Here is a 27,530-nt window from a genome sequence, read left to right as displayed (position 1 = left end):
AATAGTTCAGCGATGGGAGAAAGGTTTATTTCCTTACATTCTTAGAGTTAGGTGAGAAGATTGACACCATTCACAAATCTGTACTGTAAATATGTAGCTGGAGCAAGCGGCTGGCTAGCTTAGCTTAGCATAAAGATGGTAAAAAGAGTGAGACATGCACAAACACCCGGCTGAGCATTTGAGCAACAAAGGAAGAGCAACATTTAAATATGTAACCGGGAGAGAAGCTGCACTGTTTACCATGGGATAAGAATTTACTTGTTGTGGTGTGTGGTGCAGCATGTGACCGATGCACTCGCGCAGTTTAGCTACAGTTTACCAACACTCCCTAAATGCCTCGCATCATCGGTAGATGCAAGCTAGGCAGCTGTGCTAAGAGCAGCCTTTAGTCCCCATTCATTCATACTCCAGCACACGACAGGTGTGTGGCCAACATGAGTTTGTAAAGAGTGAAATAAGGTGTACTAATGTTAGATTTAAGTTGAAATATAGGGATTTTATCTACCTGGATGGACTCTCCAAGTGACGTCTCTGTATGGGAAACACTGTAGCCCCTCTTGTATAGGAACTTTTCCCAAGTTTTGTTGTGGGGCAAACAGTTGTCTGGTTTTCCTCTGCTGAAGGTGCACCTCTGTCTGTCAGGCTAGCAATGCCTCCTTGCTTCCAGTCTTTATGCAAAGCTAGCTAACTGGTTGCTAGAGGTAGCTTCATATTTACTGTGCTTAGAACTAACTAACTAACAACTGTGTGAACTAAGAGTGGTATCCATCCTAACTAACTTTTTTGCAACAAAGCAAATAAGCATATTTGTCAGTGCCTCCATTTTTCTAGTCTTGATGCTAAGCTCAGCTAACTGGCTGCTGGACAAACATCATATACATTTTTTCATCTGACATCAGGCAAGAAAGCAAATACAGGTATTACCCCAAATTTCTGAACCGCTTTGAAAAATGTAATTCTACAAAATTGATAAGACATGAAGCTAACCCTGCTTCCTCGGCTATCTCTCTGTAGGCTCCCGTCCTGACTTGAAATTCTCTCTCCACCTAATGCAGTGCCAATGCATGACTCACCAAAGCCTGCTCCTCTGTTCCTCGGTCTGTCTGACTGCTGGTAAGTGGGTTATGGAGCCACACTGGGGGTCCCTTCACAACCATGACATAACAACGCACTCAGGCACTGACTGGAGACATACCTGTTTACTGCTTGTAACAAGCAGTCCACTGGCTTTAAGAGTAGCTCAGGCATTGAGAAAGGTTGGGTTGAAGGGGGATTAAGGGATGGCTGCTTCACAAGATGATAGATTTACAAGAGGTCTTTTGCTCTCCTGCATGTTTATCAGGGGTTGTGCTTACCTCTGCGCTCATAGGCTATTGCCTGTCTTGTACAGGTGTACCCTTGTGTGTGTAGCCTGTTTGTGTGTGTGTGTGTGTGTGTGTTTGTATGTGTGCAACCTTCTGCACATTTACTTCATATCCATTCAGCAGAAGAGACATTCAGAATTTATAGCATGACCTTTCCCCAGAGGCAGAGAAAATCCTAAAGGAGATTTGAGTGGAATAGTAAGGGAATCCTTTTGTGAAAGGAGTCAAAGCCAAATCAGAAGCAAAATTATGCACAATTTTGGCCAAGGCTTCATTATTGCTTGCATTATTGCTAACGTACACTTTTCCCTCACCTGCTGGTTTTATGATTGTATGCATGCACCAGAGAGCAAGGATGTGCACACATTTCCTTCTCTGTCTGTGTGTGTGTGTGTGTGTGTGTGTGTCTGTGTAATGTCAGCAGAACCCCAGGGGGTCTAACAGGAGCTTGTTTGATTGCAGCCTCACAGCTGGCTCACAATGTTAGCCAGCCGGGCTCCGAGTGAAGTTGAGAGAGAGAGAAAGAGAGGTAGAGAGAGAGAGAGGCAAAGATTTGAGGAATGGGAAGGAAAGATGACCCGATTAATAGTGGCAAACAGAGAAGACAGCTTGCATAGCTTTAGCTTTTTCTTTTACCAGCCAGAAAAGGGAAGCAGTGTGAGAAAATCAGAGGGAATGCCTGAAAAAAGAGAGGCGGTAAAAGCATATAGAGAAGGAATGGTAGATGGAGATAGATGGATGGAGGCAGGCAGGTGTGCCCATGGCTCTGTATCAGCGTAAAGTATCGCTCATTCGCTTGGGGACTCTCAGATATATTACTGTGGGCACCCCACATATATTTTTTGCAAAAGGACACATACGTGCTACGAGAAAGATGCTTAGTGTTTGGCCACACAGATGGTATTGCCGGGTTTACTGTGGGATTTAAAGGCATGCTGAGGCCCTCGCTCAGTTTAACTGCTGCGGTCAGAGCCTCATGCTGTTGGGTAATTGGGCAACGGCATGGAATAGCCTAATTTAGAGGCAGATGACTCGATGTCCCTGAACAGAGGAAAAATAGAGATACAGAGAGACAGGGAGACACTGTGGAGACCATGAGGTTTTGTGTGTATAGACGTGAGCATAAAAGGAGGAAAATAAATTGCTGAAGAGAGAAAGAAATAGATGAGAAAATACTCTCATATAGAGGGAAGAAACAAACACAATCCCATTGAGGACTGCTGTCATCCATCGCAGTGTGCAGTGTGGGAACATTCCAGACTCATCTGTTTTGGCTGGAGTGTGAAAGCTTAGACAGAGAAATTCAGTGAGAAAGAAAAGGAGACAACAAACGGGGGGGGGGGGGGGGCGGGGGCAGACAGTGAGGAAGAGAGGAAAGAAGACAAACAGACAGATGAGAGAGGAAACAAAGAGGCAGAAAAGAAGACAATGTGTTTTTGGTTGTCAGGTGATGTGTTAGGGGGGCAAAGAAGAACCTGTTGCTGTATTTCTTGTCCAGCTGTTCTGTTTGGATGAAAAAGCCTGTTCTCAGTCATTTCCTCTGTATGTGTAGAGTGTTTGTGTAAGTATCTTTATTTGAGTAAGAAATGAATAATTTGATCACCGTATCTTCTGGATCTTTAATACTATAGTAAAAATGAGTAATATGGTTTATATTTTAATGACATCCAATATAAAATCAAATAGTCTATTTTAACCTCGGGAGGCAGGTTGACTAAGTTGTTCGAGACTAACCAGAGAGTTAGCCTACATTAGGGTTTCAAATAGGTGAGCTCAGGTACAGTTGAATATATTGAAAATATTGATGGAATACTTTGACAATGGGGAAAATACCCCCTAAAAAACACAATTTGTTGTTCATACTCATTTGGCTGTAGAGATAAAACAAACAGGCTATGAACATGTTTAATAGCTTTAGAGGTGCTGGTAGGTAACCTAGCTGCTTCCTACTATTTCAAGTTGTAATGCTAAACTAATGCTGCATTCTTGTCACATTATTTAGATTAGTTTACAAGCAGCCAAGTGGGTGAAAACGGTCACATTAGCATCTGAGTTGTTGGAGTTGTCAGAAATTTCTGACTGCTACAATATCTTCCACCTTATAACATGACTGCAAAACTACCATTGCTGGCAATCACACCTGAATCAAATTCAGTATTAAAATAAATTCACTAAATTCACCTGATACACTGTATCTAGTTTCACTTGTTAAAAAATAAATAGCCCACATAACAATGCAGTAGGAGCTAATTCAGGCAATTTATCTGGTGTTACTACAAGGCCAGCAGGTAGGGTAACCATCTTGAAATATTAAAAGGTAGTCGGACTAACTGCCAATAAACAGCATAAGCTAACAATATACTGGCTCTAGCTATGGTGTGGTATCATCTAAATCTTGGCAAGAATGCAGACAAATATATTTACAAAAACGTAGAACTATTTCTCCAAAGAAAAAGAAAAATAAATCTTCCAGCTGTAACATTATTAAATTAAGCTCCTTTCTCCCAAATGGACTATTAATATTTTGCATCCAGATGACTGTAATATTTTTGCTTTGAACCATTTCCAAATGAACCTTTAATTGCCAATGATTAACATTTAAAAGAATCAGTTTTTTTTAATACAAGCAATAGGTATTTCACAAATATGTCACACCTGGAAAGGGAAATTAACAAAAGTAGCGAGTGTATTAATTGGCCCAGTGATCATCATGAATGACGCATGAGACCAGTCAACCTGTCTCATCACCTGAAGGCCTCATTGCATTTTAATGTATAAAATGTGCTATACAAATGAAGTTGGTCTGAATAATTGAATCATTTCTTATTCAAAACACAGTGGAAGTTTAAACCTCTCCGAAGCAGTCCAGTTGGCAGTTTTAACGATGCCTTCAAGGACAATGTCAGGTCCAAACTGTTATGTGACCAGTTTATTATTTATTATTTTCTTGATAGGCCTCCTTGATGACCTTCTTTAACCGTTAATCTGCTGCTGGCCTTCTTCTCCTCTTTCCCATAACTGCTGCTTCCCCTCCAGTTGCCAAGCTGCCGTTTCAGGTTGAGTTGTTTTAACACCCAGCCGTTGATCATATTCAGTTTAATTACCTCTGCGTGGACCGGAGGTGCATTAGAAATCATGACCTGATGCATATTCAATAAATTGACTGAAACAGCAAATGGAGATGGCTACCCTATAATGCGTTCTCATCTGTGCTATGAAGATTTATGCAAGAATGACCTTCATATATACTATTGATATGAGGTTATCATTGAAGGCAAGTTTATGAATGCTGAGGACTGCTTCATATACTATGTCTGTAACTGCATGATATTAGAGATGGGTAAAGAGATAAAGAAGCTGTAGATAATTCAAGTGTGGGCTATATGCAGTAGCTTTGCCTTATGCTTTGCCTAATATAACCCCAATGAGGCTTTTTTCATGTGTATTTGTTTTCAGAAGCAGCACTGGAGTGCAATATATCCTATAATAATGCAAAGCAGGACAGAATCAGATAGACCACCCGCTGCGATGACCAGAAATGTCTCGGCCTCCTGAACAAGTGGATGGAAAACAGTTACGGATCATGAGGGAAACAGATGTCTCTAAGCTGCTGTTTTCTGATGTACAGCAGTTTGTATTTCTTTTTAATGGAAAGGCCAAGAAGCTTCCTGAAAGAAAAATGATAATATAGTCTACCTCACATGACACAAATCCAGAGTTTATGTTTCTAATATTGTTGCAATTTTTCCATACTGCCCTCAGCTTGTTATGATAAGATGTACATTTGTTACCTATGGCGTACATCCAGTGCCTACTGAGGTGACACTGACATCTTTTTATTGTTTTTTTTTTTTTATAATCAGGAGAAGATGAATGAAAGTCGAGTCCTGACCTGCAAAGAGAAGTGGCTACCGGGGCCCCTGCATGTTTTCTTTATTTACTCATCAATGATGTTTACCAGAGGCTAAGAGATTGAAGTTGTGACATCAGGGACTGATTTTTATTACCCAGGGGTCCTTTGTATTCCTGGCTGTCCACTGCGAAAAAGCTTTCTATTGATTGTCTCAGAGCAGGGAAAGGGGATTTGGAAACATGCACAGGCGCTGAAAAGACACGGCTGTGTTAGCAATCTCTGTGGAGAGCATCAACCTCTTTGAGCTGGGTGTTAACAGTGCGGGAAATGGCTTAAATGATCAACGTTTTCTTCCTCTTTTGTTCTTGTTTTTGTCATTGCTCTCTTTTGTGCGTCTGGCCTTGTCCCTTCCAGCTGTGCGTACTGTGTGAATACAATATACTGCGGGTGTGTGCACGTGTCTATGTGCATGCATTCTTAATGTATATGTGCGTAGGCCGGTGTGTGTTTGCACACACGTACTTGTGTACGTACACTTCACGCGGGTGAACTGTATGCACATTTATTGGCTTGTGCTGCATTACAGAGAATTAACTGACTGAATAACTTAAGCTCTCACTGTGCTAATTAAAACAGCTTGCACTCAGTGATGCTGCAGCCATGGCAAGACTGTAATTAATTTCTGAATGGACGCTTTTTGGACACAAGGATGTTCTGAGGACTACCAATGTCAAAACATCCTGTGTAGTTTGGCTAAGGTACCATTCTTAAAAGTGATTAATTAATGTTAAGCAGAACACAAATTAATTTCTAGCCCAGTCAATACCACTGCGGGCTCAGTGTTTATTATCATTTTGGTCAGAGAGACTGTGTTTGCTAATGACTGATGCACAGATTTCACATGTCCAAAGGCAGAAAATATGAAATATCTCTCACAACCATCTCCATCAATGACATTCTTTAAAGGCCTATAAAACATATTCCCCATTGTCTCATAGTGGTAGTTAATTAATTCCAAGGCTTTATCATATTCCTGTATAATATGGTGAGGAGGAAAGATGTTGCCAACAAGTGGTCCTTGCCAGCAGCCTTATTACCAGTCAATAATGAATCTAGACGACCCCATATGATGCCAACCGAATGGCCTCACTCGCTGAATACATGCATCCATGGCTACCAAGTGTGCCCGTGACTGTGTGAGCGTGTATCTTTCATGCTCATGTACACCCGTGCCACGAGCAGCGGGGAATCTTGGGAAACGCCTGACCCAGAGAGCAGTACAAGGAATGTGAGGCATTACCCTGTCGAGCTCTCCACCCCACCATTCATTTCCATCAAGACCTGTAATAATGCTTGTACTCTCAGCTGAAATTGCTTTCTGCCTTTCGGGTCAGTACAACTGGACTGCGGGATGGGGGAGGGTGTTGTTTCCATGTAAGTGTTTTCTGCTTCTTTTCTTTTATAGTAGTAGTTAGTAGCTCGGGCCTGTGGTCAGCCACCATGCTACAGTCATATTAGTGAGGTGATTTATATGTGCAGAAATCCTGGGCAGTCCTCGTAATAGAGGTTTACGACAGCATGATAGAGTGGCCTCCATGTGAAAGGCATTTCCACATTTCTCCTGTTTCACATTTCACCTTCTTTTTCTGCTACACTCTCCTTTTGTGACGCACAAAGCATTTAATTTATTAGTGCTGTGATCTGATGAATAATGCACTCTGTCATATTTTTTCACAGGGTGGTTTCATTCTGAGAAACGGCATGACATAGCCAAATATTTATCTCTCTTTCTGTCTGAGTAGCCAAACAGTTGTGTTTAGATATGGGAGCGAGACAAATGAACCTCTTGCTCCCTCCAATGACAGCAGGGCTGCAGCGTTTACAAGGACCCACACAGTTTCTATGGCAGCACTTAATTAAAAAAAGTACCAAACATTTGGTGTTTAAAAAAATAAATAAAAATCCACCCTGGCTAATCTGCATGCGAACCTGCATGCGGCGTGATTGGTTCCGAGGTAATTGGTAGCTTTCATTTGACAGCGTGCTGATTGACCCGCCTTGACATTTGCAACGATGTCGCAGCAGCTTGTCAGACGCTCGGGGTTCTGCTTGAGAAATCACAACCAATCACGGCGACTTATGCAAAGAGCTCTTAGAAATGTGAAGAGCTGGAACTGTAGGGGAGGCAGCTCGGGATCAGTTGAATCCCAATTATTAAAACTTTTGAAATAATCTTCCTCTGAGGCTACACTTGAGGCATGACTGCATTGATTTTCCAAAAAGAGCTCACTGACGGAAGCAGTGCACTCGCGGTTCTCACTCACACCCTTACAGTGCTTTTTGATCACAGCTCAGGGTGAGTGGTTAAGCGGGTGATTAAGCAGAAGCTGATTGTCCTCTCCCTTTTGAAATATGTAAAGTGAAGCTCTGTGCTGTATCAGCTCCTATAACAGCATCGTCATCAACATCTATTTTATCATTAGGCCAAAACTGCCCTTACACTGCACTTTACTCATCATCTTCACGCTGAAATAGGCAGATGTGAGCAGGGGCCAAATCTCACTGAGCGAAAAATTTTGTTTAACGGAATAGTTTGACATTTTGGGAAATACATTAATTCGCCTTCAATACAAATCTATTCCTTAGAAATACAAACACAAAGAGGCCTCTGCTTTATCTTTTTTCGTTAAAGAAAAGAAATATGTTTGGATGAATCTGACAGTAATTAAAAAAGGGGGAGAGTGGGCAAAAGGGTGCTTGAGAGTTGGGTAGCAAAATTGGAAAGCAACTGTTCTCAGTGTGATTCCAGCCCCACCTCATCTCCTGATGAGGCACCTGCTGCACACCTGCTCCCCATTAGTCATCAGCCCCAGTATATATATATATATATATATATATTTCTATATATGTATGTGTGTGTGTGTGTGTGTGTTTATGTTCCCCAAGCCAAGAAGGGCCGCTCGCTCTGAACATTGCGTCTTGTTTCTATATTATATGACTGTTTCTTGAGGCTACAATCAAGTGGAAGATTCTTTTGAACAATGAATTTACCCTCAGTGTGGTTGCTAAGGGTCAGAGTAAATTGTTTGTCTAAAAAAATTGCACTTCAATTGTTTGGCACTGAGGCCAAACCTGATGTTGACATTTTGGGTGTTAAACCTCTACTGCAGCTGCACTGTAATTATTTTGACTAGAGGTCATGTTGTCTACACTTGGCCAGTCAATAAGAAAACTATGCCACTAGAAAAAAGGCCCGTGAATTTAATGCAGTGCATTGACAATAGTTGTTTTTTTTTTCCACCAGTGTTAAAATGCTTTGGGATATGCACACAGTCACAAGTCACTCCAACTGAAGAAGACTGATTCTCAACAGATTGTGAATGTCTTGTATCTGCAAAAGAGAAGATAAATAGTCCAACTACTCTAATATCCATTTCCTGTTGAATGCTGGATCTCTTTGCTGTATTTTTTTATGTCAGGGGAAGTTTCAGCGAGCAGGGCAAAGAGCTTCACCGCAGAGGCTACAGAGTTGGAGCTGTCCTGGGCCACAGGGAGCGGATTGCCTATTTGTTGCATCAGTGGTTTAGCAGTCACAGAGGCGGGCAGGGGGAGTGGATGCAGGGCCCTCGGGGAAACCACAGTCGCCAAACTTTTGGGGAACAATTATTATTGGATTTTTTACAAAGTGGCTCTGTGGACATGAGAGACAGACATGGACACAAACAGACAGTCAGATGGAAGTTGTGCATTTGCCAGGGAAAAAATGGCATGAATCATTAAAGTTGTAATCCTTAATATTTCAGTCCTGATACTGATGACATCCATAGTACCACAGTCACGGCATGTGCAGTTTAGTATAGTTAACACATGTTAAGCAGCTGCAGCAATGACTGTCTTATTTTGTAGATGCATTTTTAATAACAGATCACAGTCTGTGATAACAACATATTGCATTTCCTGTGGCGGCTTCACAGTAAAAGCCACCAGTTGAATGCTTTTAATGTGAAGCAGTGGGATGAGGATGTTTACGCTTTGAAAAAAAAAGACAACCGTTAACAGTGAGGCTGTTGCCGATTAGATAAAATTACAGATGATTACATGCATTAATCGTCTACCTGTGAACCCCTCGTGTTTTGGAAGGCAACCTGAATCCAGCACAGGAATGGCAGACCACGCCACTACTAATAAAAGCCACTACACGGCGAGATTATTACTGACTGCAAACACGCTGAATAGCTTTTGCAAGAAAAATGCCAACTATAAATGGCTGCTTTTGAGAAATGTATTTCAAACAAGTCGATGTGGCTTCTGCTGCAAATGTATAAAGTGATACTTCCTGGTGGTTTATCAGGTCGTCACAGGTCGTAAATATACTTCTATATAAAAATGCCACCATTAATTTATTTTCTCAATGTTATCTCAGCAAGCATGATCCCCAAGCTGTAGGAAGAGCCTTTTTAGAAGCAGTATAAATTCAGCGAACCCAAGATATTGATTAAAATTCTATGTGAATCAAGAAAACTGATGAGCTGCTAATGCCTGAGGAGCTCTGGCCGCAGGTACCGGCAGCTCACCTCTCTGGCCAGCAGCCAGCTTTCATCCAGGCTGCAGCCACAGAAAATCTAATACAGATGACTTCATCATTTTTGCCTAGTGACCTTTCTGGCATCCTTTCCTCCACTACTCCTCCCTCTCCTCCTCCCCTCTCCCTCCTCCTCCACACACACACACATACACACACATACACACACTCCTCCTATACAACCTTCCCGTAGTCTCTGCAGTTCTTTAAATGCACACCCTGCCAGTGTCTCCCTCGTTGTAATTCTCTCTCACCTTGCCTCCCCTTCCACCACAACTCCTCCTGTCCTACCCGCCACACTCCCTCCCCCTTACCCTCCCAAGGGCATTATTCATTGCGAGGTTGAACACGGCTTCAAGGTTAAGTGCCAGCACGCGTGCCACCGAAAACCCTGCTGAGGTGCGTCCAATGCCGCTGCTGTCGATGCACTTGTTTGGCAGCAGCACTGATCACATCTCATCCCGCAACCAATGGGTCCTTGGCTGTGGCTGCTGCAGGCGAATATAAGCACGGGCAATCAATAGGTTTCAATATGGCTTTGCTGGCGACTGTGAATGAAACTCAATTTTATTTTGCAAGATTGTGCATTTATTAGATGAACAGATATTGATGGCAGTATTGGCAGGCTGCTCCTCTCCAACACACACACATACACACAGGCCAGATTTGGTTTAACAGCAAAGGCTGTAATTCAACTCTAGATGGATAAGTGTTTTTATAAGGACATTACCACTGTACTGGATCCAGCCAGGTGAAGGGAAGGCTGTTTTCTCTTAATCTGATTATTCTCAGATTATAGCTGGCTTCATTCTATCATCTGACATTTTTGCCTCTGTCCTTTTTCAGTCATATTCTATCATCTATATGAGCCAGATCTCCCTTTCTGGCTTTTAAAACCTCTATTACATTACTCCTTTGTGCTCATGAAGGTCAGTGATTTCTAACTAGGGGTACTTGTACCCCAGCGGGTACATCGAAAGTTGCCATGGGCTATTAAGAAAGACTGTGGAGAAGCTCAACTAATTTGTGTGTAAATACCACTTACCCATTCAGGTGTAACACCTGCACACTATGTTGTGTTGGAGAGTGTGTGAAAAATAGCAAGTAGAAAACAAGCAGAACTCTAAACCAGCAGCTCCGAACCTTCTCCAACTCATCGCCACTAGAAATCTCAAATGTTGGCAGCCCACGTCCAACCCCATAACAAAACAGAAGCCAAATGATGTGCTCTCAGAGAACTTTCTATTTTAATGATGATAACTGAACATTCAGGACAGAACTGAAAGAAGGGGAAATATGTTGGAAGCTCAGTTGTTCTTTTTTGTTTGACAGGTCAGACATCACTTGTCAATTCACTACTCTATTCTTTTTTTAACTCATCCGGTTGCTATCCAGTTTTGATACTCCAGTTTTTGCCATGGATGTAATCTTTTAGTGCATAATCAGCCTTAGATAGCAAACAAGTATATGATGTGGTCCGGGTGCAACATAAAAGCTCCTATCTTTGGCTTATCACAGTGTTAATACAAGGAAGGGGGGAAAGGAAGAAGTGATGTAGGTTGTCTGAGGCCATGCTGTCCCTTGCTGTGATCAATCAAGAGTCCCACAATAAATGTCATGTTTTCAATTTGGGATGTCAGACCCTTACAGCTTTGTGTGTGTGTGTGTGTGTGTGTGTGTGTGTGTGTGTGTGTGTCGTGCCCAGTCAGGAGTTAATGCAATTACAGAGGATCAGGTGTTTTCCCCTTTACTATTTGATTAAGCACCACTTCACTGGTTTAGTAATCAAACCATGCATGACAAACACATACACACACACACACACACACACACACATACATATACTAAACCTACACCATACACCAGGTGAGCAATCAGTATTAGTTCAGAAGAAGCCTCTTTGTATCCACTCTATCCTTCCTGCCCTTGTCTTTCACACACAACATAGATAAATGCATCTCTCTTCTTCTCTTCTTGACTCCGACCAAAAACACACTCAAGCGTAATTGTTAAAAAAAATTCCCAGTGTAGCCTGCAACTCTCCTTGCCCTCCTTTGCTCACCTCTTCTTTGCTTCTCAATTTGTCTCTTGCTCTCTCTCACACACACACACACACACACACACACACTCTGCAGCTGTGGGGAGGAGGTCGGGTAGTTTCAAGGTGTTTTTGGGAGCAAATCATCCATGTTTACTGGCCCCACCGCACCAGGTCTAAGGCTTTACTTACAGGTCCTGAGGCTGCTGTCCACTTCAGGGAGGTAGCTGTGGAGAGATTTAGTGGGATCATTAGAGTGAGAGGAAAAGCTCTTGGAGCATCATAGGAGTCTGACAAAGTGGATCTATGCGGTGTTACTCTATATATATTATTATGGAAAAAAACATGCAAAGAAATGAACACAAACACACCTCTTACATGAGTTTCGTGTCCTTTATCACAGCGATGACAAAATATGAACAGCGTATATTACCACCACAATACCATGCTGGAAAACGGACACATTACCTGGTTCAATTATATTTGATCCTCACCGTAGGTTACTCTCAGTATAATTTTCTGTAGTGTTCAACTTTCAAAGCAGAATGACATTTGAGAAATACCTGCATTGTGAGATCTGACTGAAATATACTACAAATGCACTGTTGTGTAATTTTACCTGACAAAAAATGTTGCCAACTTGTTTTTTTGATGTGTAAATTTCTCAGCTTGGCATCCTCAAGAGCTCAAGTCTTATCCAACAGCCATCTGTCTGTCTGAGATATGTGCAGCTCAGCTTTACTGAGGTTCATAGTCGGCGCTGAGGACAACCTTGAGATCAACATGCCTGGTGATGTGATATCCCAATGAAGGCTGCGTAGTCAATTGAGGACACAAAGACTTGAGTTATTACTTTCATATGTGGGAGAAGGAAGAGGAGGAAGTGAACGTGGAAATGAGTTACAGACTTGAACTCACCTCCTGTCCCTGCTAATTTTTTATCCCCAAATTACCCAGCCCGGCCTTGGCACGCAATAACTGTAAATCACAGCATGAAAAGAAATGATTTTGCTATTTCCAAAGGGCAAAGTAGCCACGGTGGTGAATAACAAGATATGGGATCAAAGAGAACCAAAAGACTAATTAGAAAACATCAATAATCAGTTGTGGGAGTCTCCGGTTCACGGCCGCCCATCCTGAGGATGATAGATGAAGGGAAGCTCATCCCCCTGACATCCCATTGACACTGATGGTCATTGTCTCTCAATATGCAATGAGACTTCTTATTCATAAGCTCTCTCTCTCTGACAATTGGAAACAGATGATCTGAACTACATTTACAATCTCCATCATCCTGCAACATGGAGAGGGTTTTTTACAGGAGGGGCTCAGTCAGTAAGCAGCCTCCTTTTGATGACGAGAGTTGTTTTTTTCAACACATCAAACCCGATTTCCCTTGTCAAGAGCGGTTGTCATAGCAACTCATTGACTGGCTGACACAGTTGCCAAGTCCAGTTATTACAAGTGACTTTGGGTTTGCTTTTCTGTAATATTGGTGGGCACGGGTTGTGTTTCTTGGGCTTGGTTTTAAACTGTAGTTGCTTATTTGGGCTTCCTCCCTATATGTCTTCTGTCTCTCTCGCCACTATACCTGTCTAACAAAGCAAAAAAAAAAAAAAAAAGCTGTCCTCTTGCAGGACCCCATTGCTCTGCCCCTAACCTTCCCCCATACACACAGGTGAAAGTCAGCGAGTGAGACGAGTCAGTTGAATGTTTCTTTACCTACTTTGCAAACAATGCCGGAGACTAAGTGGGTAAAATATGGGAAAAAAATACAACAAAGAGTTGGAGACAGAGAGTGGATTAAAAGACTAGATTCAACCTGAAGCCAGAGACGATTCAAAGGGAGGTGAAATACGTGCACATCATGCAGATCTTTTTCCACATACCAGCGCTGAAACATAACAGAAACGCAGCATCGAGGTTTACGAACACTGGATTCACTGATATAGGTACTTGGCCAGTTCGTTATATGCAAATTATTTTATTTTCATTAATTAATTCCTTCATTCCTCATTTTTATTGTTGGCCAGTTGATGTTTTTTTTTAACTTCTTGATAGTTAAAAAGAAATAATTTAAAATTAGAAGTGACAGTGTTTTTGAAATTGTTGCTTATGAAATATAAAATACATCTACAAATATACATTCATGTGGTTAACATGTCATAACTGAGTGAATGAGGCAATGTGACGGAGACTTATGATTCAGTTGATTATATTCTGCGGCTGACATTTCCTGGCACCTGAAATAGCACATCAGCTGAGTTCTTATTTTGTCAGGCAGCAAATTTTTCTGACTGAGGCACATTCTCCTGGGTTCTCAGAGAAGCGCCTCATCAACCTGATTTTCATAATGTGATTATCCTTGTTGATTTATGCATAAGACACGAGATATGCTCCTTCGGTTTTGCGTGCCAGTCAGGGAAATGCAAATCAATTGGCTGTGCAATTGAGTAAACTTTGTTTCAACCTCATTTTTCTCTCTGTATTTGCCATATACAAAGTCTTACACTATGGATTAGAGTAGTTTAAAAGTAATATCTGTCATAATGAGGGATGAAGATGGAAGAGTGTTTTTAACATCATTCACAGTTACAGTTAGATCAGTGTAATATCTTAAAGTGAATGTTGGGATTCTCCAAAACATGAAACTTAAACTCCTATTTACCAGTCACACTTAAAGCCGCCGTCTCTTGAAGCTTGTTTCTGAGTTCTTGAGGTTCAAATGAGGATGGAGATTCACTTTCTACATAAGAGTTTGAGGAAAACAAGCTGCAGTTACTGCAAAATCATTCCCTTAATTTTCCCTGTGTAGCTTGTATATCTAAAAACAGCAAGTAGGCTAACAGGGTGGCAGAGTTTAAAGCTGGGTCAAGGATGTAGGAGGGTAAAAGCAATTTTTACATGGTCAAAAGATTAAGGTCAGGCTGATGAGGGCTTGCTGTATCCCCCTGTGTACTGTTCACAGTTTTAATTTCATTGACAAAAATGTCTTGACTAATTATCCATTATCATGTATAATATTTATTTATTTATCTATTTATTCTCTTTTATGTCTGGATGTGTTGTTCAAATTGGTAACATTTCTGCTTATTTTCATTTTTAATTTCTTAACCCTTTTGCCCGGTGAAGATCTAGCACTGAAACATAGCAAATACATTGTTGCTTTGGATACATTCATCATGTTCCTACACACCTGCCTCACTAAATAGATGTGGGAAGTGTTTTTCTTAATTCCTTTAGCCAGTTGGATGAAAACTTATCAGAGAGCAGTTTGCCAAAGACCGTTTTTGTCAACTTATCTTCTGACAAAAAACAACTAAAATGTCAGGAACCCTGGCTTGAAATGAAATCCCACTTTAGATCACATTGTTTTTATCTAATACATGAAATGTATTCGATGGCTAATGGCATGCAATTAGCATTACAGTACAGTACACAGTAAGCAGTCTGTTCGACTAGGTCATTAAACCATCACTATATGATGGATGTAATTAGCGTACGACACTGATACCACTGCTTATTAATACAATACATCTGGTTTAAAGTGTCCTATGAATTTCCTTTGCATCACTGTCTAATGAGTGGTGATAATGACTATTGACCCTGTTTCCCACAGCAGATGTGAGCTGCTGTCTATTAGCATATTTTATTTCTCCTTCAGGCTGCTACTAAGATATTTTCAAGTAGAGTTTTTTTTTTTTTTTCCACTGGAAGTTATGCCTGTGAACATACTGCTCCAATTTAAAGCAGAGAGCAGATCACTGAGTTTATTAGTTGCAACGATATAAATCGCTGAATTTTTTTTAAATGTCTATTTTTTTTTTATTTTTTTTTTTTGTGTTTGTTTAGACTGGTTTGTGCAAGCACCTGGAATCCATTATTTCAGCTATTTTCTCACCGGCAAAAAGTATTCTTGACAAATTCTTTTACCATGCATCTGTGAGACTGGCACAGTGCTGACCCTGGTACATATTATTTGCTGAGAGTCATAATATGCTGCTCTGTTTATTAGCCTCCAGTCATCACAATCCGGAGCCCCAAAAATGAATTTGCATGAAACTGCTATATCAGTCTTCAGTTATCCACATTTTTTGAGGATGTGGCACAGTTGAATTGTGTAGCATTAAATTTAACGCCTACATCCAACTAGTAGCGCATAAACATAAGGATTTCTGTATCCTCTCCTTGCTCTCCTGTTTCTATCTTTAGTGTATCCTTCTTTAGTGTATCTTTAATTATTATTGATTTCAGATTTCTCATTATCATCATTATCAACTAGCCTTAACCCACAAGCTTCAAATCCATAAGAAGCATTTTCGATGAGTCCCCGAATACAACATTGACATTGCCAGTTTTGAATTGGTGCATCTTTACATTTATCTACTGTAAAGTGTCAAACTGTAATATTTGCTGGGAAGCGGCTGCAGTGGCCTCAAGGGACCATTACGAGATAATGGTAAATGCTGAAAATTAGTGCAGCACAATTACTGTAGCAAAGAATCAGTGAAATGATTCAGGTGCGCAGCCAAGTTTGCTAACATGAGATAAATGAACCACCTTTACAGTTATACTGCAGCATTTTAATATTACGTGTCTCATTCTTCTGTGGTAGACTTTTGGACAAATCCCTTTCCTCTCTCATGAATCTGTATGATGGTCTCTTCTTGTAGTTTCGTCATACCCTAATTAAGTTTCTGTCAGCATGTACTTTTTCAACCATGGCTTTGTTATGATTTCTCATATCTATTATTGTGTGTACTGGAGAGTTTCATTTGTTGTCTTTCCCTTGTCCCTGAGTTGATTGAGTGTGCCTTGTGTTGTTTCCCACATTCACTAAGCCATTTGTAGCTTTTTTTTTTTTTTTTTTTTTTTGACAAGTGAACAGTGCTGATCTGATTATTTACCCCTTCTGAGTTAATTATTTCTCTGAACGTGAATGTCATCAAACTTTTTAATTCTATGCTCTGTGTCAAACACTAATTCATTTTGTGTTTCCTGGATTTTCTACAACAGTGCAAGTTCAATTTCATGTTTATTACTACACCGCCTGAAAGATTTAAAGTGACTTTTAAAAACACTTATTTTTGTAACAAAGGCTTTGACAAAGACCTTTAGATTTGCTATTCTGCTTCCTTATCTCCTCAAGTAGCTTTACAAAAACAAAACAAAAACAAACTTCTTAACCTTACCTCTTGACATGGTGTGGTCTGTGGTCCTGATTGATTAGTATCGTGACACTGTGAGTATGTTTTTGCCTGAATGCACAGCTGCAACTCATCCGGTGAAATAGATCTGAAATCATTCTGGTAGTGTGGAGTCTTCTGCGAGCTTTTGCATCTTGCCATCTCTGTTTTTTTCTCCTGTTACAGCTGAGTTTCTGTGAAAGAACAGCAGACTAGGCATTTGACTGTGAAATAAATAAGTGGAGTCCATCATCCTTTTCGATGTATTGCATGAGGATAGCAAAATCCAGCATGTAAGATGACATCATTGACGTCAAGCCAGGCACTGGACATTACTGGAGATATCTATCGAGGAAGTTACTAAGCTAATGTAGATATTATAACTGATGAGTCTGTGAGGCAAGACATGGAAGCAAAAATAGAAATTAATCAGGAGTAAATGGGAAATTGGCTTAGATAAAGCCAATAAGTGTTTATCTCATACTCTAAAAATTGAGTAATTTCATCAGAGTTATGGTTTATTGCTTTTAGCAGAGCTGCTGTGGAAGTCTTTACCATTTTAATTATATCTCAATAATGTGTATCAAGATCTTGAAAATGCTTGCTATAAACATGCTGCTCTTAGAGCCTTATCACAAGGCAAAGACAGAGACGTATTTTATTTTGGAGATGGAGAAATTGTGCATGTGCAAAGTCAAGAGGAAAGTGGTCCCAGCGGCTGAGGCTTTCTGAGGTGAGCTGGAGCGGTTCACAGACTGAAAACAACAAAGCTGTGCTCAAGAAGCCAGTGGCACACGTCCTGAGACCACTACAGCTGGGACATAATGTACATTTCACAAACCTTTTAATACTCCAACAGAGAACATGGCCATTTTGACAGAGAGAATAAGCATCTATGAGACAAGTGCTAAAGAGAGCAAGTACAGTGTCGCAAAGTATAAGTGACATATACTGCTGGCATCTAAGAGAAAGTGCTCTCTGATCCTTTAAATGAACAGCAGACAGTGCTGAGTCAGCCGAAACAGTTTTTATGCAAGTGAACAACATCATTAACGGAGTTATATGTATAGAGTTGAAGAATATGCCCAAACTCTCATCTATACGGAGGAGAGAAGTGTGACATTGTTACAGAGGCACAAAGTCTGCAGAGAGAGGAGGAAAAGGTGGTTGCAAGAAAAAACTTTTGCTGCCTCTGCATTGGTTTCTCATTAGCAGAGGGAGTGTGAAATACATAACTGGAGAAATTCTAGACGCAGCATTAAACAAGTGCTCATTGCATCACATCACCAGCAATTTAAACCTATTATCTATTACTTATTTGGAAGGGAAAACAAAGTAGAAAGAAGCTGGGGAGCAAATTGTTATCACAACATATAGAAGTGGTCTGCATTCATTCCTTTAATTATTTTTGGTGTCAGTTTCGAGGGGAATGTTTCTGCTGTGCACAAGGGAAAGGATTTGTTTCCAGAGTCTGAACTGATGACTGGGGAGGTGTGAAGTCTGATATGAGGTTATCTGGTGCATCTGCTGGCAGAGTGTTGTCCCTCAAGCTGTGAATCTACAGGTACGTGTGAAGCAAGACAACAAGGATACTGAGGAGAAAACCTCTAACGCAGTGAGTGTAGCTTTCTCAGATTTCGCTGTTTAGAGAACTGTTACATCACTTCAGGTGACAGAGAGGTGTCCAGACACTAATATTTCATCTAAGCAAGCTAGGGCAAATTTTAAGCCCTTCATATCACTGAGGAAGACAGGAAACAACCCACTGAAAAACTTGTTAGTTTAACCTGCTGGAACAGAAAGTGTTCTCATTTGCTTTTTCATTTACAGAAATATAAAAATGACTTTGACATTGCAGGCAGATGTACTTTCGCTAAGCAACAAAGAAGGGAACATCAGGGTAGCCATGGTTCAGTGCACGAGGGAGCTCCTGTATTTCCAAATGTAATTTATGTTCTACAATGACTGAAACTAGAACAACTACTGCTGTGCAATTTAAAGTAATACAAATCCATCCACCTCAATGCAGTTTCTTGCAGATCCACTTGACTGTTGTATATGAGGTGTAGCAATATCATGCATGTGTGACTCACTGGGGATGTTGTCGTCATTCTGGGGTTAGGGTTAGCAATAACAACAGAATTGTCTTCTGATCAGATGACTAATCTCACGGAGGCATATGATGATGGCTGTCATATTCGGAGTTTATATATGCAGCATAATACAAGGAGAGTTTGTCTCATGAGTTTGCACTGTCTGATCTAATCTATGTTGCTACTCACTACATGTAAACATTATTCACTCCTGGACTTAAGATCCAGCTTCTCCGACTTATATTTGTACATACCTTTGTGTGTATACATTTCTGTCTACAAATTAATGTAGACGACGAGAATGGAAAAGTAAATGATCATAAATCATAGATCAAAAACCATACCATCATATGTGTGTAAGTTAAAAAGGAAGCAACAGCCAGGAGAGCATTATCTTAACACAGCTTAATGTCACACTAACACTTGAAGCACAGAGGCGTCGGTGAGCCTAGCTCTAGCATCATAAAAGCATAAGCTGATCTTCCTTGGAGCACAGTAAGTAAGTTCAAGTTTGATTACTTTGACCAAAAAGTGTAAAACTGACCTGTTTTATATGGGGGTATGTGTTGCTTTCTGGAGTCTAGTCACTGTTTTGTGTTCAGCTAAGCTAACCAGCTGCTAACAGTAGCTTTATTATTTACCATATAGACATTAGAGTGGCAGCGCTCTTCTCATCTAACTCTTTACAATAAACCAAATTATTTCCCAAAATGTCAAACTATTCTATAAGTGGTATAATCTAATCTTAACCAAATAGCTAATATTTGACCTATAACCTCTTGTAATTGTCAAGCCTTGAGTGGCTTAAAAACTTAATAGTCATATAATTTCTGTTCACAGCACTCATTGTCATTCCTGTTGTTTTTCCGGCTTCCACACAGTAAGACTGGAGGAGCATCTCTGATCCTGGAATGAACCCATCACATCTTACCAAAGGACTTGCTGTACAACAAGCACCAAATTTTGTTTTTTGGACAGTTTCTGCTTTTGGCTATGAGTGAAGGCATTTTCAGGGAAAACCATCAGATTTATTTTTGTTAGCTTTGCCTAGTGGGAGTGCAAGTAAAGGAGACTGGCAAACGATAAATGCTGAGGACAAAAACGCTGGATGACTCATTTTCAATCACTTGCTAACCACTTTTATCAAAGAAAAGACCTGATAGGAGAGAATACATCTGGGGGTTTTAAATGGCTCTGTGCTTCTAATAAGGAAATTAGTTTGTGCACAAAGACAGTGACCTCCTGCACACAACAACAGTGTGAGGCAGCCAAGAGACATGTTGCCTGGGACTGGCAAATGGAAGGTGACAGACAAAGAAACTGGGTTTACCCAGCACAGGGGCTTTCAGTGACCTCTGTGCCTCTGCGAAAGCCCCTTAACTACATCTGATAGCAAGAGTCAACAGTTGTGTTTGGTCTTGTAACAGGGCTGAATAACACCAATGTCCTGAGCTTTTATATCAAGCAAACCATTTCTGTGAGGAAAAACAGCCTCACTTTCACAGTTGGACGGAGGCTACTTCAGTTGAATAAGAACTGTGTTGCTGTTCAGAGGCATGAGACTTCCAGATAGTTTATGAAACAGCACACTTCGACTGTCACAGTCATCCTCAGAGGTGTTGAAAAAGTGTTGAGGAAGGTGGTATGCGGGATTTTGGATCTAGCAAATTCTGTCTGGCACCTATTGTTCACATAGTGTGTCAGTCCTGCATTGTGCAACTGCCTTGCAATGTTACACCAGTATATTTTTATCAAAGTCACTGCACACCAGTGGTATTTGAATGCAAATGCCTTTTATTTCCAACCAAACCCCACCCATTTTTAACCAGTGAAAAAATCAAGACAAAAAACACAAATACAGCAGCCTCTCGTGAAAAAAACATTTATTCATAACGTTGTTTTTGTGCTCATGTAGGATACAATTTCTCATAGTAAGAGACAGATTGAGAAAATATGTTTTCAGGGATTTTAAAGTTTTTGCATACAGAAATGAAAAACAGTCACTGGGCCTTTGGTAGAGCTCTCGCACATTCAAAATCTCCGTGTCTTTTATTAGACAGCAAGGATGTTGCTGTGAGCCGCATTTACACGAGAAGTATCTTTGCACTAACAACACAATCAATTCAGGCAACACATACTGAGAAATATCCGCACACACACTTACACAGACAACCCGAGGAAAGGAAGCATAATAAATCAGCTATGAAACAGTCCGTTTGTATGTGATTAACATGTTTGTCTCTGCATTTGTATTGTTTCTAAGATGGTATTTCATTGATTGCTTCTGTTTTTTTTGGGGGTATGTTCTACTTTATAACCATGTGTGAGATTTGTAGGCACATTGTCTCGATTAAACCAGCATGTTAAAATTGTATTTTTCAGTTCAACATATAAAAATGTATTTTTGCTTTATGAATCATTGAATCTCTTTCTAAACATCCTTGCTCTGGCACAGAGAAAGTAGACCCTACAGACACTGACAATACAAGTAGTTAGAGTGAAAAGTGTAATGTTTCCTATTATTAAACCCAGCTTCCTGTCACCAGAGAGGTGAACAAGGAGGTGCAGTAAACACTCGAGGGGTGACAGCGCTGATGGAAAGGAAAACAGCTGCCTATAAATAACATGAACGCACTCACCAGCCCCTGTGAAAAAAAAAAAAAAAAAAAGGCGATGAAATACATTTGAACCCTGAATGCCTAGTAAAAGGAGTGACAGATATACGGTGTACAGCTAACTGACAATAATTGGCTTCTTCTTAGCTTGTGCTCCCCTGTTCATTTTTACTGGAGAGAGTGATAAAGATAAGGTTGCCTGTTAGAGAGAGGGAGAATGATGTTCCACTGGGTGGTACGTGCATCACCCAGCAGCACTCCACTTAGTGTTTTTTACTGTAAGACATCTTGTCATTTAAGCTTAAACTGTGTCAGCTCTTAAATTAAACCTGTTCTGTGTTGTTAAAACAACAGCTATATGCATCATAGCTGTCCAAAGACATCTTTTCAGCTGCAATTGACGATAGAGACCAGAAAAACAGGATTATGTATGCATCACTCCAGAGTGTTGGAAATAAAAAAAAAACAAGACTACACCTTGTGTTTATTGTAAACCTTTCAAAGAATAATTTCATTAAGTGTAAATTTTTAAGTAGAGAGACAATATCTCAAAATCAGTGGAGTGAGAGAGTTCATAGAATAAATTTAAGGGGTTGCAAGATGATTAACAGCACTGGAACGACATTTCTACTATACATATTTGACTTTTCTGTGTTTTTTAAATTACAGAATACTTTTCCCTCTGGATTGTTTTAATTAGATGCTTCATTTGAGTGCTAGCGTACAAATATAAAAAAAAATACAGAAGATTTTTTTCTTCTGTCTTCACTTCGCAGAGAAAAAAAATAGTCTACTGGCCCAAAGTGGCACAATGGCTGCAAGGACAATGTGATCAAGATCAACTAAGAATATCTCTAAACTGACGGGATATTTCAAGGCTGCCGAATCTTCGTCTAGCTGACAACTACATACTGAAGCTCCACAGCAGTGGGATGACAGGGCCCTTAGCTGTTGCTGCAGCTAGCCTGCACCCATGTCTCACAACCATCTCACTCAGGTAAGGAGTCTGAGACAGAGGGACTGATACCACACCAATATGTTGTACCACCAACACCCTGGGAATTAACCACAGTGTCCCCGCTACCACTAATCCCTCCATGATGGCCTCACCTGTTGCTGCAGAGAGGGCACAAGAAGCTACAGATCCCACTACCTACAGCTCAGATCCTGTATGCTATCCCATATGTGAAATACTGGGTTCAAATTATACCTGAGACTTGTCAGAACAAAGACACAGATGTCACTGCCTCAGAAAGAAAACGCAAACCCCAAAAGAGTTCCTTTTCCAAAGCCCTGTTTAAAAGGAAAGTGTGCCAAGAGAACAGTTGCTTTGTTCCCCTTCAAAAGGCACAGTGTTTTGTTTTTTACATGTAAATTATTTGGGGGCAGTGATCTTCAGTCTGCATTCACAGCAGGTTATAATGACTGGAAAAATGCAGCCGCGAGCTTCTCTGAACATGAAGGATCGCAGAACCACAGTAAGACGGACCAGCTCACATTCATTTCACCACATGAGTCAGCGGATGTCTGTATCATGGAGCAATTTGGTCTTGTTTCTGTCATTCAGGAGAGTCGCTCTGCCAGTCTATTCTTGGTGTTCTACAAGACATGGTCACTGATATCTGTGACTGCAGAGGCCAGTGTTATGATGATGCAGCCAACATGTCCGGTAATTACAGTGGCCTGCAAGCACACATTAAACAGATTAACTCTTCGGTTGAATGGGTACCATGTGCTGCACACGCACTCTGTTTTCAGGGTTAACAATGTTAACTGCTGCCTTGAGAAGCAGAACATTTTTCATTTCCTACAGACACTTTAATTTTTCTTCTAAATCCACGTCCTGTCGGCAGACAATTACAGCCTAATGACAACCACAGGACAGAGACTTTGAAAAGTCTGTCAGGTACTAGATGTCCTGAACTACCACAGTTCAGGACTCACTACAAAAGTTAAGTGATGATTCAAACAAAAAAATCGTACCTCTGCGGATGAAGCCCGGACACTCTACGCGAATATGGAAAACTAGAGGAAGCCTTTCTGTGGAACATGTGGAACAATGTACTGCAACACTTTTCACATGAGAAGTGCGGCCCTACAGGCAGTTCAACTGGATTCATGTTAATTTGATCAGCTCATTGAGGGATTATGTGACCAGCCTATGGGATGATTTTGACAACTTTGAAAGTGATGCAAAAAACATGTTTCCAACTGTGTCCCAACACTACAAAGTGGACACACTTGACAGTGAGCAATCAGGCCGAGACAGGTTTAACGCAACAGTTTATGGCCGTCTTAGATCCATTCATCACAGAACTGGATTGGAGGTGTCATCTTCATACAGGAGAAGCTAATCTCCATCAGAAATGTGCAGATGATCTGGGGGAAGATTTTGTGGATGAAGTTGAACAAATCAGGGGATTTATTAAAGAAAACTAGGTCACCCCAGGAAGGTCACTGCTGCAGGAAGGAAACTACTGTCAGTGTTTCCAAATGTTGATATAGCACTCTGACTATTTATGACTTTGCTTGTAACCAATGCCAGCAGGGAGCATTCTTTTTTCAAAACTGGGACTAGTTAAAAATAGATCTGAAATCAGCAATGGGCTAAAACCGACTGAATCACCTGTCTCTGATGTCTGTTGAAGTCATTAAGGACTTCTCTGTCAAAAAACAAGGAAGAAAAACTTAGAAGGTAGGAATAAGAATTTATGATCGTGCTGCTGTTGCATTACTGCTGTTATTATGTGCTGCTGCTGCGTTTATTGCATTTTTATGGCTTTGTTTTATTCGAGTATTGCACAGCGGCTCGATTTGTGTCTCTGTAAGAATATTGTGATGTTGCCGCAGTAAAACAGGGTGTTCTGGACTGCTGCAGATGTTGTACCTGTTGGTTTAGAAAGTGAAAAGCTGTCAGCAGTTTGCACCGTGAACACCTTTAGCATTTCTGTTTATAGTGAAGGCTTTCTCAATGTGTGTGTGTGTGTGTGTGTGTGTTTATGCTTTTACACATGGCAGTAAATACATTTTTTTTATTTTAAAGCATGATGAGTAAAGTGGGAGGTGGGTGGATGCACACATAGTAGGCTAGGGACCAATGACCACCTTAATCCACCCCTGGACATCTCACATTAAATAGGTTTTGTGATCTCTGGGAACGTTTTATTCAACTTATAAAATATTCATAGATTAAAAACTCATAAGATAAAGAGTAATAATTGATGTTGCTTGTTTCCCTGACAACAGTTTTACCTGCCTCTTTTTTCTTTAAGAATGGCAGACTATGCTTTTTGGGTCTGCAGGAAATTCCTTCATTGCAGTACCACAAGTGGCCACGGGGACATAGTGGCAGGAAGGCTGAGCAGCTGCACCATACCATACCCAGACGTAGTTCAACACATACATCCCATAAAACCACAACTTGTGTTTCTTGTGCGGATGAACAAGATACAATATGTTGCCCAGTGAGTTTGATGCTGTTTCCTCGTCTCCAGTCTTTATGATAAGTTAATGATCTGCCAGCTGTAGCTTCATATTTATGTTACAGGCATGAGTTGTATTTTTTTCAAAATGTTGGACTATTCCTTGAAAGAAGAACCGACCAAAAAGGTTTGGAAACCACTGCTGAACGATTACTCATGTTCATCTTCACCATCCAGTGATCGTATTGTAGGATGTCACTGGACATTTTTCAAGATATGTCCTTGTATCTCTCTTTGTTCTTCCGAAGACTGGGATCTAAAACACTACACCATCTCTATACATAGAAGCAGTCAGCCTTTGGTGGGGGAGTGAGCGTGTGTTTGTGTGTGTGTGTATTTGTGTGTGTGTGTGGGGGGTGGCAGAACAGCCAGCCCTGCACTGAGTGACCTTGTTTAATTCAGCACATACATCGCTCTCACACTCGCACAGCCACACAGAGCCAGAGGCACGAAGCACGCAAACACACAGTCGTGCACACACATGCTTACAGTCATGCACACAGACACACAACATGGAAACACACACAAGCGTGTTCACCCTGAGGCCGAGGACATATTTTGTCATTGCTGCTTATCAACAGATATAAACCACAGACAAGGGAAGTGTCTGTGTGTGCTGCTTATGCTCACTAGCCTACAGATGATTTTTATTCTGTTGCATGATTATGTCCTTGTGCTGCATATATATCACCACGGCATATATCAGCCCACGTGCATGTGCTCTTCACTGCCCTCAGGCAAAGACTAGAGGAAATCAATTTATCGCTCTGATCATTTCTTACTAGAATGATCTTTCATTTGATATCGTTCAAAATAATTTCCCCCTCTTTATTCACCACACACTACCTTGCCTGCTACAATAAAAGCAATAAAAAAAACACTACCATGAAGCTGAGCTAATTAAATTGAAAGAGCAGTGTGTGGCGATAATGAGAGTAATGAGAGATCCAGCGGCTGGTACAGGAGGAGATGGGAAAACATCTTGAAAAGCTTCCTTTATGGAGCCAGCCAATCCAACTGGTGAGTTCCTACGGTGATGAGCAGAGGCGACCAATCAACTCGCTCATTCTGAGCCTTGGCAACAACCTCCCGGCAAAGCGAAACAGTAGTGTGATGTGTGAGTGTGTGGATGGGGTGGCCGGGTGGGGGTTGTCTTTGCATCTGTGTGTGTGAAAAGTGCGTATGTGTGCAGTCTTGCTCCAGAGTGAGCGCGCGTAACGACGCCTATAAAATGTGTCTGGTCTCTTCTGTATTCAGGTCGTGTCTGTCACACAGACTGCCAGGTCTGTTGTGATCTACTGTGTACACTGAAGACTAAGGCTGAGCCACTTTCATCCCATGAGTGGCAGATTAATTGATGACCTCGTGAATTCATTATAACGATCTCCTATAAACACAAGACACATGCTGACCTAATACACAAACAGGTGTGTGCCTGCATAAATAGGATCAAGAGGAAAATTCATCCAAGTTGGGTCAGGGAGAAATTGATTGTCGAACAGCTGATGGAGAGATAGAGGTCCCCTCTGGCAAAAGTGAAACCAATATAAATCCAGCATATGACTGATGGGAACTTTGGGTTTTCTGAGTGGACCAAGATCAATGTCAGACAGATTATTTGATCCAGCCAGGACAGATATTTCTTTGTATGTGGGGTCATTTAAGTCCACTTTTGGTTGGCCCACACAGCAGTGAAAACCTGCTTTGTTTAGTCGATAAGTTGAAAGATACAGCATAAGCACAGTGGCACGTTCAAAAGTAGATAAATAAACTGTGAGACTAGTACTGCGGGCCATAACACAGTGGCCATAAAAAATCAGCATAGAGATATTCCAATTCATTTCAAACTTGAGTGAGTGGCTACAGAGGGATCAAACAGACAGCTCTGGCTGCAGCTGAGGCAGCATGCACGGTTCATTTCATCCTCGCTTCACAAGTCATATGTTTGGACACATTATTCACCTGAGTTGAAGATCACATTTATAGCATCTAAGTATAACCTAAGATAATTAAAACATTCCAAAATCTAAAGAGGACAGAGACAGAGGGGGAATTGCATGATGATAAAGGGCTGGACCAACTTGGGACATTCATATTTATCACGTTTCATATTTAGAATTTAAGATCCCATGATGGTCAGGACACCCCAGAAAAGTAAAAAAATGATCCTAAAATTCCCAAATCAATTGTTGTATCAGTCTGAGATACATCAACTCAAAAACTGATACCGCTCTCACACCTGTTGACTGCAGTAAATTTACAAAGCTAAAACCAGCCAGTTAGCTAGCAAACGAGCTATCCTTTTATTGGCTAGCTA

General features: G+C 40.8%; 1 long non-coding RNA gene across 1 annotated transcript; it reads left to right on the top strand.

Moving 5' to 3' along the window:
- Positions 1-23,966, top strand: LOC139635499 (uncharacterized). Its single transcript, XR_011694233.1, has 3 exons — positions 1-917; positions 1,015-1,113; positions 19,998-23,966. It is a non-coding gene; the product is annotated as an uncharacterized lncRNA (long non-coding RNA).
- The last annotated feature ends 3,564 nt before the right edge of the window (positions 23,967-27,530 follow it).

The sequence above is a fragment of the Trachinotus anak genome, unplaced genomic scaffold (assembly GCF_046630095.1).
Source record: "Trachinotus anak isolate AG129_WGS33_773 ecotype Australia unplaced genomic scaffold, CSIRO_AGI_Tana_v1 ptg000018l, whole genome shotgun sequence".
Taxonomy (NCBI): Eukaryota; Metazoa; Chordata; class Actinopteri; order Carangiformes; family Carangidae; genus Trachinotus; species Trachinotus anak.
The sequence above is the reverse complement of the archived record's forward strand: the minus strand, read 5'-3'. Positions and strand labels throughout refer to the sequence as shown.